Raw genomic sequence first — 14,897 nt, 5'->3', positions numbered from 1 at the left:
CCCTAGTTAACAGAAAAAGAGAGTGAGATGCACAAAGTTCAGATGACTTGCCCAAGATCTCCCATGTGTCAATGGCAAAACCAGGATTCCAATCCAAGTCTTTTTTTTTTTTCATGATCATTTCCCAGTATTTATTTAATTTTATTATTATTTTTTTAATTAAAGAAAAAAAAGAAATTAACACAACATTTAGAAATCATTCCATTCTACATATGCAATCAGTAATTCTTAACATCATCACATAGATGTATGATCATCATTTCTTAGAACAGATTTATTTTATTTTTTTAACTTTTTTTATTAATTAAAAAAATTAACAAACAAAACATTAAGAGATCATTCCATTCTACATATACAATCGGTAATTCTTAATATCATCACATAGTTGCATATTCATCATTTCTTAGAACATTTGCATCAATTTAGAAAAAGAAATAAAAAGACAACAGAAAAAGAAATAAAATGATAACAGAGAAAAAAAAGATTATACATACCATACCCCTTACCCCTCGCTTTCATTTACCACTAGCATTTCAAACTAAATTTATTTTAACATTTGTTCCCCCTATTATTTATTTTTATTCCATATGTTCTACTCTTCTGCTGATATAGTAGCTAAAAGGAGCATCAGACACAAGGTTTTCACATTCGCAGAGTCTCATTGTGAAAGCTATATCATTGTTCAATCATCATCAAGAAACATGGCTACTGGAACACAGCACTACATTTTCAGGCAGTTCCCTCCAGCCTCTCCACTACCTCATGAACAACAAGGTGATATCTACTTAATGCATAAGAATAACCTCCAGGATAACCTCTCAACTCTGTTTGGAATCTCTCAGCCATTGACACTTAGTCTCATTTCACTCTTCCCCCTTTGGTCGAGAAGGTTCTCTCAATCCCTTGATGTTAATTCTCAGCTTATTCTAGGGCTTTTCTCAGTCCTTTGATGCTGAGTCTCAGCTCATTCCAGGATCTCTGTCCCATGTTGCCAGGAAGGTCCACACCCCTGGGAGTCATGTCCCACGCAGAGAGGGGAAGGGTGGTGAGACTGCTCGTTGTGTTGGCTGGAGAGAGAGGCCACATCTGAGCAACAAAAGAGGCTCTCTTGGGGGTGACTCTTAGGCCTAAATTTTAAGTAGACTTGACCTATCCTTTGTGGGGTTAAGTTTCATGTGAACAAACCCCAAGCCTGGGGGCTCAGCCTATAGCTTTGGTTGTCCACACTGCTTGTGAGAATATCAAGAATTCAACTTGGGGAAGTTGAATTTCTCCCCGCTCTCACCATTCCCAAAGGGGGCTTGCAAATATTTTTCCAGTCACTGATCAAATCACTCTGGGATTCATCAGGGCATCACTCTGGACAAACCAACAAAATCTCATGTGCTACCTGAGATTCCAAGTACTTATGACATTCACTCAAACTATCTACATGAGTTATATTAGGAAATGCTCTAGTCAAAATATAAATTTTGTAACAAATAAACATTTTTTGCTTTAGTCTCACACATAAGGTGACATTTTAAAGTATTAATTATCATCTATTTTCAGCACCCTGCAATAATGACATTCCTTTGTTCTTCCTCAGGCAAAAACATTTCTTAAATTTGTACATTGTACATTTCACTATTATTATACACTCTAGGCATTCCTAGATTATACCATCTCGATCTTTATCATCTATCTTTCTTTCTGATTTCATTTATGTCCCCAGTCCTCCTCCCTCTATCATTCTCACATGCAGGTTCATTCAGTGTTTTAACATAATCACATTACTGTTAGGTAGTATTGTGCTGTCCATATCTGAGATTTTATATTCAGTCCTGTTGCACAATCTGTATCCTTTCAGCTCCAATCACCCAATATCTCACCCTATTTCTATCTCCTGATGATCTCTGTTACCAAGGAAATATTCTAAGTTTATTCACTAACGTCAGTTCATGTCAGTGAGACCATACAGTATTTGTCCTTTTGTTTCTGGCTAATCACACTCAGCATAATGTGCTTAAGGTCCATTCATGTTGTTACATACTTCATAACTTTATTCTGTCTTACAGCTGCATAATATTCCATCTTATGTAAATGTCACAGTTTGTTTAGTCAACTGTCTGTTGATGGACATTTTGGCTGTTTCCATCACTTGGTAATTGTTAATAATGCTGCTATAAACATGTAAATGTCCATTTGTGTCCTTGGCCTCGTGACCTTTGAGTAGAGACAGCATATACATGGGTCCTGTTTTTTAAACCATTCTGCCAGACTATGTCTTTTGATTGGAGAGTTTAATCCATTAACATTCAGTGTTATTACTGCATGGGTAGTACTTTCTTCTACTATTTTGCCTTCTGGATTTTATATGTCATATCTAATTTTCCTTCCTTTTACCTTTACTCATGGTCTTCCTTTCTACACTCTTCTCCACACCTCTCTCTTCTGTCTTCGTATCTGTCTCTAGTGTTCCCTTTATTTCTTGCAGAGCTGGTCTCTTGGTCACAAATTCCCTCAATGATTTTTTGTCTGAAAATGTTTTAATTTCTCCCTCATTTTTGAAGGACAATTTTGCTGGATATAGAATTCTTGGTTGGCAGTTTTTCTCTTTTAATAATTTAAATATATTATCCCACCGTCTTCTCGCCTCCATGGTTTCTGCTGAGAGATATGTGCATAGTCTTATTGGGCTTCCCTTGTATGTGATGGATTGCTTTTCTCTTGCTGCTTTCAAGATCCTCTCTTTCTCTTTGACCTCTCACATTCTGAATATTAAATGTCTTGGAGTATGTCTATTTGGATCTGTTCTCTTTGGGGTATGCTGCACTTCTTGGATCTGTAATTTTAAGTCTTTCAAAAGAGTTGGGAAATTTTCAGTGATAATTTCCTCCATTAGTTTTTCTCCTCCTTTTCCATTCTCTTCTCCTTCTGGGACCCCACAACACATATATTCATGCGCTTCATATTGTCTTTCAATTCTCTGAGTCCCTGCTCATATTTTTTCTTTTTTTTCCCTATAGTTTCTGTTTCTTGTTGGAGTTCAGATGTTCTGTCCTCTGGTTCATTAATCCTATGTTCTGCCTCTCGAAATCTACCATTGTAGGTTTCCATTGTTTTTTTCATCTCTTCTACTGTGTCTTTCATTCCCATAAGTTCTGTGATTTGTTTTTTCAGACTTTCAGTTTCTTCTTTTTGTTCCTTCCTTGCCTTTTTTATATCCTCCCTCAATTCATTGATTTGGTTTTTGATGAGGTTTTCCATGTCTGTTCGTATATTCTGAATTAGTTGTTTCAGCTCCTGTATGTCATTTGAATTGTTGGTTTGTTCCTTTGACTGGGCCATATCTTCAATTTCCTTAGTGTGGTTAGTTATTTTTTGCTGGCATCTAGGCATTTAATTACCTTAATTAGTTTATTCTGGAGATTGCTTTCACTTCTTTTGTCTAGGGTTTTCTTGCTGGATGAATTTGTTGTCTATCTGTTCTTTGACATTCTGTTCAGCTTTATCTGAACCTTTAGCTTAGGTTTTGTTTAACAGAGGAGAATTTTTCAGTTCTTGTTTTCTTGTTTCTTGCCCTGCTTGTGTGGTACCTTTCCCCCTCACACACTTAGGAGGGTCTGCTTAGATATTATAGACCCCAGCCAGATTTTCCCAGACCAAACTGGCCTCCTATCAGGAGGAAAGAGTCACCCGCATCGGTTTTCCCTGAGCATGAGACCCAGCAGGTTGAAAGACTTTCCTGTGAAGTCTCTGGACTCTGTTTTTCTTATCCTGCCCAGTATGTGGCGCTTGTCTGCCTGCAGGTCCCACCAGCATAAGATGATGCGGTACCTTTAACTTTGGCTGGGAGTTTGTTGGAGACAGAGGAGAGGTTGTAGGCTGGTTTTAATGGCTTCAAATTACCAAGCACTGGTGTCTGAATTCCTTGATGGAGGGATTCCACCTGGGTGGGCCTTCACCCCTCCCCTGGGGAAGGCACAGGTTCCAGATAAGCCCCCCAAAAGAGCTCACTTCTGCCTATGCCTGGGGCAGTTGCAGCCTGAAAAGTCCTGCCGCTGTATCCAGAGGTAGTCAAGCCTTTGTAGATACACAGCCACAAAAACCTGTTTCCTTCTTTTTTCTCCCCCTTTTTCTGTCAGTCCTGCCCCCTTGGTGCCGGGGCAAAAATGAGCAACCTCCGCTTTGATCAGGTTCACCTAAGCTGGGGGCCTATTTTTAGTAGTCAGAATTTGTTAATTAGTTCCACAATTGGCGTTTGATTGTACCCAGTCCCTGCTGCTGGTAAAGTCCTTTCCTTTCCCCTCTGGGAAGTGGCCTGTGGGGGAGGGGCGCTGGCCGCCGCAGCTTTGGGAACTCACGGTTTTGGGGGGTGCTCACAGCCGGTCCAGCTGGTCCAGACTGGGGTACGCTGTGTGTCTGGTCACTGACATAGCCCCAGGAGCTGTTCTGTACTGTTTCTGGTTATTTAGCAGTTGTTCTGGAGGACGAACTAAAACGCGCACGTTGTTAAGCCACCATCTTGACCCGGAAGTCCAATCCAAGTCTTTTGTCTACAAATTCCCAGTTCTTTTAACTACAGAAGTCTCTCATTTATTCAACAGCGTTTGTCGAGTACCTGCTGTGTACTGGATATGTTAAGTACCCAGGTATAGAGATGAGGGAGAGGTGGTTTCCACTCTCCTGGAGCTCAAGTTCAGAGAGTAGGAGAGACACTGAAAAAGTAATTCTCAAATGATAAGGAGAACGCCCACCATAAAAACCTCCCAGTGGTTGGAGTACACCTGGGTTTTGAAGGCTGAGGAGGAGTTCCCTGGTGACTGGTAGGGGAGGGGAGGGGCTTTGCAGGCAGAGAGAAGAGCACGTGCTGGGGTGGGGGCACACCGGGAGGTGGGGGGAGTTTGGTGTGGCCAGAGCTTCAAGGCCAAGGGTGCTGGCAGGGAAAGGGGAGTGTGGTGGGGCATCATGGGGGCAGTGAATGAACCGTGATAATATTGTGTCTTTTTGTTTCTGACATTTCATTCAACATACTTTCCTCAAGGTTCATTCACCTAGCTGCATACCTCACAACTTCATTCCTTCTTGCTTCCATTGAATGTAGCAAAGGAAATGCTAGCTGCTTGGTGGTCTGTTGTATGTATGCACCACAGTTACCCCCTCCACTCCTCAGTCAATGTACTCTTAGGCCACCTCCATCCATTGCAAATCTGGAACACAACTGCCATAAACACCAGTGTGCATACGTCCATTTGTGTCCCCACCCTCAGTTCCTCCAAGTATATGCCTAGTAAGGGCCGCAGGATGAAATGGCAGCCCCACCCCTAACCTCCTGTGGAAACACTGCACTGGCCCCCAGAGGGCTGCAGCATCTCTTTCTCCTCATTTTCTCCAGCACTTCATGCAGTCCAACCTAAATAAAACATCAGTGGTTCCCGGTGTAATCACATAGCCATGTCTTCGCCATCACAGTCTATAAGAGGACCTTCCTTTTTCTTCCCTAAAGAATCCCATACCCCTCCCCAACACCCCGAGCTTATTGATATTTACTTTTGGCATAACGCTACATTCAATGGAAGCGTATTACAATATTACTGTGAACTATAAACCCTAGCTTGCATTGGTTATTTTTCCTATATACCATCCATTCTCAATACCTGGCAATGTTGGCATTCATTTGTTCTCCATCATGCAAAAGCATTCTTACATTCGGACATTTGATCACCATCATTGTCCACTCCAGGCATTCCTAAATTATACTGTCCCAGTCTCTACCCTCTATCTTTCCTCCTAGTGTCATACCTGCCCACCCCGCTTCTCTCTCAACCACACAAGTACCCAGCTTTGTTCAGTGTACTTAACATTACTGTGCTACCATCAGATAGTATTGTGCTTTCCATTTCTGAGTCTTTACAATCAGTCCTGTTGCACATTCTATATTCCTTCAGCACCAAATGTGCAATCTCTACCCTCTTTCTATCTCCTGATAACCTGTGTTCTCAACTTTAATTCTCAAAGTTCACTTCTTAATGTTAGTTCATATCAGTGAGACCATACACTATTTGCCCTTTCGTTTCTGGCTAATCTCACTCAGCATAATGTCCTCAAGGTCCAGCCACGCTGTTACATACTTCATGACTTCATTCTGTCTGACAGCTGTGTAATATTCTATTGTCTGTATATACCACAGCTTGTTTAGCCACTCGTCTGTTGATGGACATTTGGACGGTTTCCATCTCTTGGCAATCATGAATAATGCTGCAATAAACATTGGTGTGCAGACATCCTCTTGTGTCCTTGTCTTCAGTTCCTCTGAATATATACCTAGAAGTGGAAAAGAATCATGTTGAAGGGGTTTCCTGGGACAATCTAGCATCAAAATGAATAATATCAGAAAGCCTGCAGTCTGACAGTACTGCTGAGGATGTGGGGTAAATGTCATTTTGGGGGACAACAACTGGTGCACCCGCCCTGGCAGCACTTTGCTTAGACCTCATCAAGGGAAGCATGTGCATCTCCTGTGACCCAGAAATTCCACCCTTAGATATTTACCTTAGAGAAATGTGAATAACGCAACAGGAAACAGAGATAAGAATGCTCATAGCCGCACTACTTGTAACAAAAACATGTAGGAAACAACCTAAACGTTTGCCAACAGGATAATGTAAGGCAGTGACTTCTCGCCGTTTGCACTATGTAGGAATCAGGAAAGAATGATCTAGATCTGCGCCTATCGACCCGGGAGAGACATACAAGCGTAAAGCTCAGCCGCGAAAGCAAGCAGCAGAAAAAAGTATATAGTGTAACATTGTTTATAAAAAGGTGAAAATAATGAAATAATTATATACACTTATGATTTTTAAAGTGGTGTTACACACAGTAAAGGTAATTGGTAAGAATGATAAACAGTAAAAGTAGGAGAGTGGCTACTTCAGTTAGGGGGATGAGGAAAGAGAACACAGGGCCATCTGCTATGTCTTTAATGACCTGCCACAGAAGAGGATACCCGGGTATTCATTACCCTTTAATATCTTTATTACTTTATTGCTCTTTGTTTCTTTGAAAATGCAAACCTGATCACCCCAATGCCTATTCAAAACTCTCCAGTGGCTTCCATTATGCCTGGAGTACATCCCAAAGCCTCCATCAGGGCCTCTGTCATTTGGCTTCTGGCTTACTTCTTTTTATTTTTATTTAAATAGGGTTGCTGGGCCCCAGGCCAGAGTTTCTGATTCGGTAGGGTGGGATGGCGGGGAGGGCAAGAAATCTGTGTTTCTGATAAGCTCCCAGATCGCGCTGAGGTCCACTGTCTGGGCTTTGAGTTTACTGGAAGTCTGAACTGGGGGTGGCTCTAAATCCCTCGTAGCAGGGAAGTGCTGCTCTGGCTTGCTTGGTTCCTTAGTGAGCGATTTTATTCAAGACTCTGTTTTCAGAGCCACAAAACCCAGATCAAATGGGTCTTAGCAACAAAGGAAACCTCCTGTCTCACCCACCTGAAAAACCCAGGTGAGACGTGGCTTCACGCACAGGTGCTGGCCCAGGTCTTGCACAGAGCCATCGGCCCGGCTGCGCTCTCCTCTCTCTCTGGGGGTCCTGGGCGCAGGCGCCACCCCAGGACTCTACCTTCTCAACTCAGCTGCCAAGGAGGAAACTTGGAGTAGAGACACTTACCTAAAGTGGGACCCTGCCGGGAGCAGCTTCAGCAAAAGAGAGATCGGGAAAGAAGCCCGTCCAGTAAAGGGAGGCGACAAGGAAACCTGAAGGTCTCCATCTAGGTGGCTTCTGGGTTCAAATTTACATTACCTGCAGGGTAGGAGAACACAAAACAACAGGGGAAAGAACCCACCAAAAAAAAAAACCCCAAACCCCAAACTTGAGGGTGCTTTCTGGTGCCTGACAGGCGTGAGCACAGGCTGATCTGGAGGCGTCATCACCTCCCACAGTGTCCCGATGCACAGGCGCTCACAATCAAAAATTGCAAACACAAGAGAAGAAGGTTCCCCAAGCTGTAAACTCGGTTGAAGGCAGGGATTTAAGGCATATAATAAGCCCAAACGAGGAAACGGAATATCACCAGTAGCAAGAGTCGGCGGAAACAGCCAACAGTGTATCCAGGTTTGCAAAAACTGCAGTCATGGGAACTATTGCATAGAAGATATAAAATAAAAGCACATTTAGTATACTTAAATAGGTAAAGAAGGGAATAAGAATAGGATCATGGAATCACCAGGAGGATTTGAAAAAGAAGAAAAACACAATGGAGCCTTTGGAAATGAAAATATACAACCTGGGATGAAGGTCACACAGGGAGCTGCCAGGCCACCCTCTCCCCTTTACCCCACGCGACCTGCTTTAATGAGGCCCGTCCAGTCGGGCCCTCAAAGGTGGGGAGAACAGAGGGGGCTGAGGCTCACCGAGCAAGAATTCTTGGCTCAGGACACCTGCAAACAACAGCTGGCCTTAGGTGGGCAATGAACTGTCAGGCCCCTTTGAAAACTTGGAAATTCCTGGGGGACAAAGGCAGGCTGGCGAAGGCAAGCTTGAGTTAAGGAATTCTGGGATGCCCTTGGCAAGCTTCTTAGCTTGCCAGTGGCTCTTTGGGGATACTGTCTGCTCCTGGGAAAGAGGAGAGGATTGAATGGGGAGAAAGATCCAGCAGTTCTGGCTTTATGCCTTTTCCTGCTTCACTGCTCTCTCCTCCCAGAACACGGTTCAGAGAGGTGTGCTTTCAAAGCTGGAAGCTGGTACCAGCCCCAGGCATGGAGAGCTGCTTATTCCAGGAGCTGCCTCTCCAGCAGCGCTCCCAAAATTCTTGCCTGCAACCTGGCCTATTGCAACCTCCCTTCTTTATTTCCTCCTAAAAGTTTCCCTTTCTAATTTCCTTGTTGCTGGATGCATGGAAGCTTAGAATGTCATTATGGATTCATGGATTTTTATATAGTCAATATGTTTAAATTAATTGCAATCAATATTATTATTTTAAGAACAGCTTTATTGAGATATAATTCACATACCATAAAGTTCAACTTTTTAAAGAGTACAAATCAATGGTTTTAACTGTATCACAGGGTTGTGCAACCATCACCACCATCTAGTTTGGGGACTTTTTCATCATCCCCTGGGTGATGAAAAAGAAAACCTCCCAGGAACTCATCATCTGTCACTCCCCAGTCCCTGGTAACCAGTAATCTACCTTCTGTGTGGATTTGCCTATTCTGGACATTTCATATTGATGGAATCAGGCGTGTATGGCCTTGTGTGACTTGCTTCTTTCACTTAGCATGTTTCCAAGGGTCACCCTTGCTGTGGCGCATATCACGACTTCACTCCTTTTTATGGCAGACTGACGTTCCACTGTGTGGACAGACTGCACTCTGTTCACCCGTTCATCAGCCAGTGGTCATTTGGACTGTTCCCACTTTGGGGCTATAATGAATATGCTGCTGAGAACATCCATGAGCAACTTTTCGTGGACTTTATTTCTCTTCAGTTTATACCTTAGAATTGCTGAATCCAATGTTAACTCTGCGTTTAGCATTTAGAGGAACTGCCAAACTGTCTTCCAAAGTGGCCACACTCTTTGACATTCCCATCCGCAATGCGTGGAGGTTCCAGTGTTCCCCACATGCTCCCGGATACTGGTCTAGCTTTGACATCAGGGTAATGCTGGCCTTGTAGAATGGGTTGGGAAGTGCTCCCTTTTCTATTTTTTTGAAGAATTTTTGAAGGGTCTGTTAGAATTCACCAATGAAACCAGTCGTCAATGCTTTTGATCCTCAGTGATTCCAACTTGGGCCAGCAAGAGGCCCAAGAGGCTTAAGGATGTCTCCTGTGTCCTTTCGTGGTATGACAGGACATCACTCAGAAAGCGTCTGTGCTTGTCGTGCAACACCATTGTCTTGGGGTCACTTGTGCATTCCCCACACCAGGCCCAGAGTCAGCCACTTCTCCTCGGAGCCCAGGTCCCTTTTAGAAGGAAACGGTATTTAGAGACCAAAAATATGAGCATTAGGGCTCATTGTTGCCCCTGGGTGGGACTGTTCTAGATCAAAAGATATTTAAAAACCATAACTAACAAATATAACATGTAAACCTTGACTGGATCCTGGTTTGAACAAATCTACTGTAAAACATGTTTGGGGGGCAACTGTAGATATTTGACTGTGATAGGAATATTTAATAATGTCCAGGAATTATTTTGAATTTTGGTATGTGAAATAAAGGTTTGTCATTATATAAAAACGTGATTTTATTTTTTAAAGATTCACAATAAGATATTTAGGGGCAAAATATCATGATGTCTGTAATTCACCTTAAAATATTTCCGTGAGGAAGAAGGAAGACGAGGAAGAGAAGGAGGAAGAGAAGGAAATGAAGCAAAACACTTACGCTTTTTTAAAGGCCAATGACGGAGAAGAGAGCAGGTTCTTGTTAAAGGGAGGCTCTTGTCTAGGAGGCTGGGGAGATGGGACCTTTCAAGTCCCGAGAATCAAAAGTAGGGGCTGCTACAGGTAGGAAATGGAACAGAACATGCAATGCAGTTGCTTTTTCATGGTTGGTCACAGTCTGTTTCCAAGATACTGTTGACCATTAGGGTTTCCTTTTTACAACAGGGCACGGCCTGGGGTCATCCTCTGGGGACAGAAGTGACCCAGGTTGGCAGTATACTTTTAAACATCAAAAAGTACTGAATGTTAAAAAAAAGTACGGAATGCGGTGGGAATGTAAAATGGTGCCGCCGCTGGAATGGAAGGGTGCCAAAATCAGGACAAATGAACAGCTGTTCAAGGAGGAAGGCTTGGGATCCATCTAGGAAGACCATCTTACCAAATGAAACTGCCTGAAAACAAAAATTACCAACACTGACGATGCTCTGACTTCATACAGACACTGCTAAGCGGCTTTGTGAGCTGTCTTGGTGTAAATTGCCCCAGAAGCAGATCCCGAGACAGGTGCTAGTGGTCCGATTGGGAAGTGGAAGACAATACGGGCAGGGCAGGGGAGAGGGGAGCCAGGGAGAGGAAGCAGCCGGTTGGGATGTCTTGTCAGGTGGATACCGACCGCTACCATGCGGCGGGTGGAGCGTCTTCCCCAAAGCCGCGCGAGGCTAAGCACAGAACCCTCTCAGATTTGTTCCCCCTCTGGGTGGAGCTGGGGCATTTGCACAGTAGCTGCCCTCAGGCAGTGCTGGGGGGTGTGGGGTACACGGCAGCGTCCACTCCCCAGGCTTCTCGCTTGCCCTGGTTCAAGGCCGCCCTGGGGCAGCTTCGGGAAAAAGCCCTCAGGCCTCGGGGTCTGCCACAAGCCCACTCGTGCCTTCAGTCCTCTGAAGATATGAATGTGATTATCATCCCGTGTCTCAGCTGTGGAAAATGAGACACGGAAGTTAAGTACAGTACCCACATGGCAGAGGTGGGTTCAAGCCCAGGCAGTCCGGCCCCAGAGTCCATACCGAATGGGCTGTCTCGGGAGGTAATGAGCTTCCTGTCGATGGAGGTATTCCAGCAGGAACTTGATAATAGTGAAGAGCTTTGAACAAGGGATTCCTACTAAGGGGCAGGGACTAGGCGACAGCCGAGGACCCCCCAACCAGTGTTGAAATCCCTGATCGTATGAAGAGGCAGAGGGAGAAGCTGAAAAACTGGTCCAGTTGGTCAATCCAGGAGGGAGAGGCTCAGAGGCCAGATGGGGGGGCCTGGGGGGTGTCCCCTTAAGAAAAGCCTCTCCCAAGTGGCTCCGTGAGTTCCATGGACATATCCCCTTCCGAGTGCACCGAGGACGCAGTTAGCTGACGTGCAGAGTGGTTTTCTGAGCGGACCGGCCACCAGGCAGGTGAGGTCCTGCCCGGGGCACACCTGGCGCCACGCCTGGAGTCATTTTCTCCATGTCCACCCCTGAGTGAGCCGCCCATGTGAGCGCAAACCTTGCCAGCAGAGCAAGCAACCACGGCCAAGGCTGGGGTCCCAGGCCCCGTGAACACCCCTTCCCAAAGCCAGGGGTCCCGGGTCCTGTGCACTCCCCTCCCCACAGCCAGGGGTCCCAGGGTGGGCTCTGCGGCACCTCTTGGGTCTCTACAGAGCAGGCAGCTACCCGGTGTCCCCAGGAGCATGGGCTCAGGCAGGGCAGAAACTTCAGCAAAGGACCGCGTTATTTCTTCCCCTGCACAAAGGGGCAGAAGGCAGGGGACAAGGCCACATCGTGGCTGGGCCCCTGGGTGGGCAGGTGGCGGCCGTGCACACCCCACATCATGTTGGAGGGGGAGGCCCGGGCCGTGGGAGTGTGGGGTGTCTCCCCCGGGCGCTGCCTTCTCCCGGGTCCAGGTATACGGTCGGTGCCGCCTTCCCCTTAGCCCTTACATCCCCATTCCCTCTGCTGTGAAATGGAAGCAGACTCAACCTCGGGTCCCAGCGAAGGGTGGCGGGGATTGGTGGGGGCTGCACGGGCCTGAGTTCGTGACCTCCCCAGCTGTCTCAGGTTCCTCGTCTGCAAAGTGAAGTCCCCAGGTCTGTGACTGGGGCTTCCGGAACAGTCCGTCATACAAAATAGCCCAAATTAATAAAAAAACTGACTTAACGGAATCACTACAACACATTGATGTTTCCTCCATTCAAGACCACACAATATGGAGTATTAACTTGACCAGTTTAGCGTCTAGGAGAAGAGGTCTGCGGGTCCTGCTTTAATTACATAATTTTCTACTCCATTTTCTTTTATGGGGGAAAATGGAATGTGTTAAGGTTTTTGAAAAGTCTGCTTTCTGCAGAGGGCTTCCCGCCCGTCCCCACTCGCTGCCCTGCTGGGCCTGTCCAGGCCCCGTGCGCCTGTGACTCCTACCGAGCGGGGACTGAGCCACCGGAGTCCCCGTGCACCTCCCCGCCGTGCGGCCTCGGCTCCCACTTCCCGTTCCTGGGAACCTTGACCGGGCAACGGTCCTTATCTGTGGAGTCACGTCTTCGGAGCACCTGGCCCTCAAGCCAAAGGTCAGCGCAGCCACGCACGCCCAGCAGAGGACAACACAGCAGCCTTCCTCTCCCGGTGGGGCCGGCAGCGGGGCACGTGCAGCGAGCCAGATCTCCTCCGTGCCCGCGGGCCGCAGAGCAGGCGGGGGCTGCAGCAGGCACCGCCCGGGCTGCGGCCACGGACCAGGAATCAACCCCATCGACAGGCAGGTGCTGCACAGCTGCAGAAGTGCTTCGGCGGCTGCATGCCGAGAGAACGGTGGTCTCAAAGGCCCACCACCTCCATTGGGGTGGGGGTGACACTGTCCTTACGGAGCACATCCCTGGGGGAGGGAACCCCAGAGGCGCTCTAGGTCGTGCTTTCAGGTGATGTTGAGTGTGGCCACGTGGGGCCTGGCGCCTCCCCCCAGGCGCACAGCCGCCCAGAGAAGATGTGGATTTTTGTGTTTCTTTTATTATCCAAGATGTAAAATTTGATAATTTTTTATATGGGTAGACACCCATGAAATTATCACCCCAATCAAGATACTGAACATTTTCATCGCCCCCAATAGTTTCCCCCAGGAAACCACTGATCTGTTCTCTGTCATTCTAGATTTATTTGCATTTTTAAAGAATTTTATATAACTGGAATCATACAGTGTGCACTTTGTTTTTGGTCTGGCTTATTTTACTCAGTATAATTACTTGCAGATTTATCCGCATCGTAGCTTCCATCATGCCAAGCAAAATTCTATATTGTATTGAATGGAAATGCCATAAGTTGTCCATTCACCTGATCAACTTTTTGTGCTGTTTCTAGTTTTTGGCTGTTACAAATAAGGCTGCTATGAACACGTGGGTACAAGTCTTAGCATGGACACTTCTTTAAACAGATTTATTCAAACCACACAATGCCTCAAAGTGTACAATCAATGGCTATCAGTACATTCACAGAGTTGTGCCTTCTTACTGCTCCAAAAATAAAAACCCCACACCTCTTACATCCCCCTAGTATCAACACTTAGCACTGATATACTACCTTTATCATACCTGATGAAAGAATATTATCGTATTACTGTTAATCATAGTCCATAGTTTGCCTTAGAGGCATTTTCCCATATACCACCCTGTTGTTAACGTCTTGTAATAGTGATGTACTTTCCAGTTCATGTGAGAACTTCTTATATTTATACAGTCAACCACACCCACTGTCCACCTCAGGGCTCACTGTGTTTTACAGCCCATGTTCTGTCTTCTAGCTTTCCTTCTGGTGACACAAACCTCCCCTTTCAACCGTAATCACACCCATAATTCAGTGTTGTTAAATACACTCACAGTAGTCTGCTACCCTCACTTCTATCCATTCCCATTTACAATCACCCTTATTAGAAATTCTGTACAAATTAAGGATCAGCTCCCAATCTTGACCCTCACTCTATCTCCTAGTAACTTTTACTCTAGATTTTTAACTCCAAGAGTTTGCTCATTATAATTAGTTGATGTGAGTATTTGTCCTTTTGTGTCTGGCTTATTTCAATCAATGTAATGTCCTCAAGCTTCATCCATCTTGTGGCATACTTCAGGACTTCATTCCTTCTTACTGATGAATATTATTCTATCGTTTATGTATGTACCACACTTTGTTGACCCATTCATCAGTTGATGGACGCTTGGGTTATTTTATGGACATGTTTTAATATCTTTGGGTAAATACCTAGGAGCAGAATGCTGGATCATATGGCAAGGAGTCTCCAAGTTTTTAAGAAATTGTAAACTGTTTCAGATAGTGGCTGCACCATTTTACATTCCTACCAGCAATGTATGAGAGTTCTAGTTGCTCTACATCTTTGTCAACACTTGACATAGTCAGTCTTTTAAATTTTAGCCTTTCCATTAGATGTTTAGTGGTATCTCATTGTGTATTAATTTATATTTTCCTAATGCCTAATAATGTTGATCATCTTTTCATGTGCT

The sequence above is a fragment of the Tamandua tetradactyla genome, chromosome 2 (assembly GCF_023851605.1).
Source record: "Tamandua tetradactyla isolate mTamTet1 chromosome 2, mTamTet1.pri, whole genome shotgun sequence".
NCBI lineage: Eukaryota > Metazoa > Chordata > Mammalia > Pilosa > Myrmecophagidae > Tamandua > Tamandua tetradactyla.
This window is presented reverse-complemented; position numbering follows the sequence as displayed.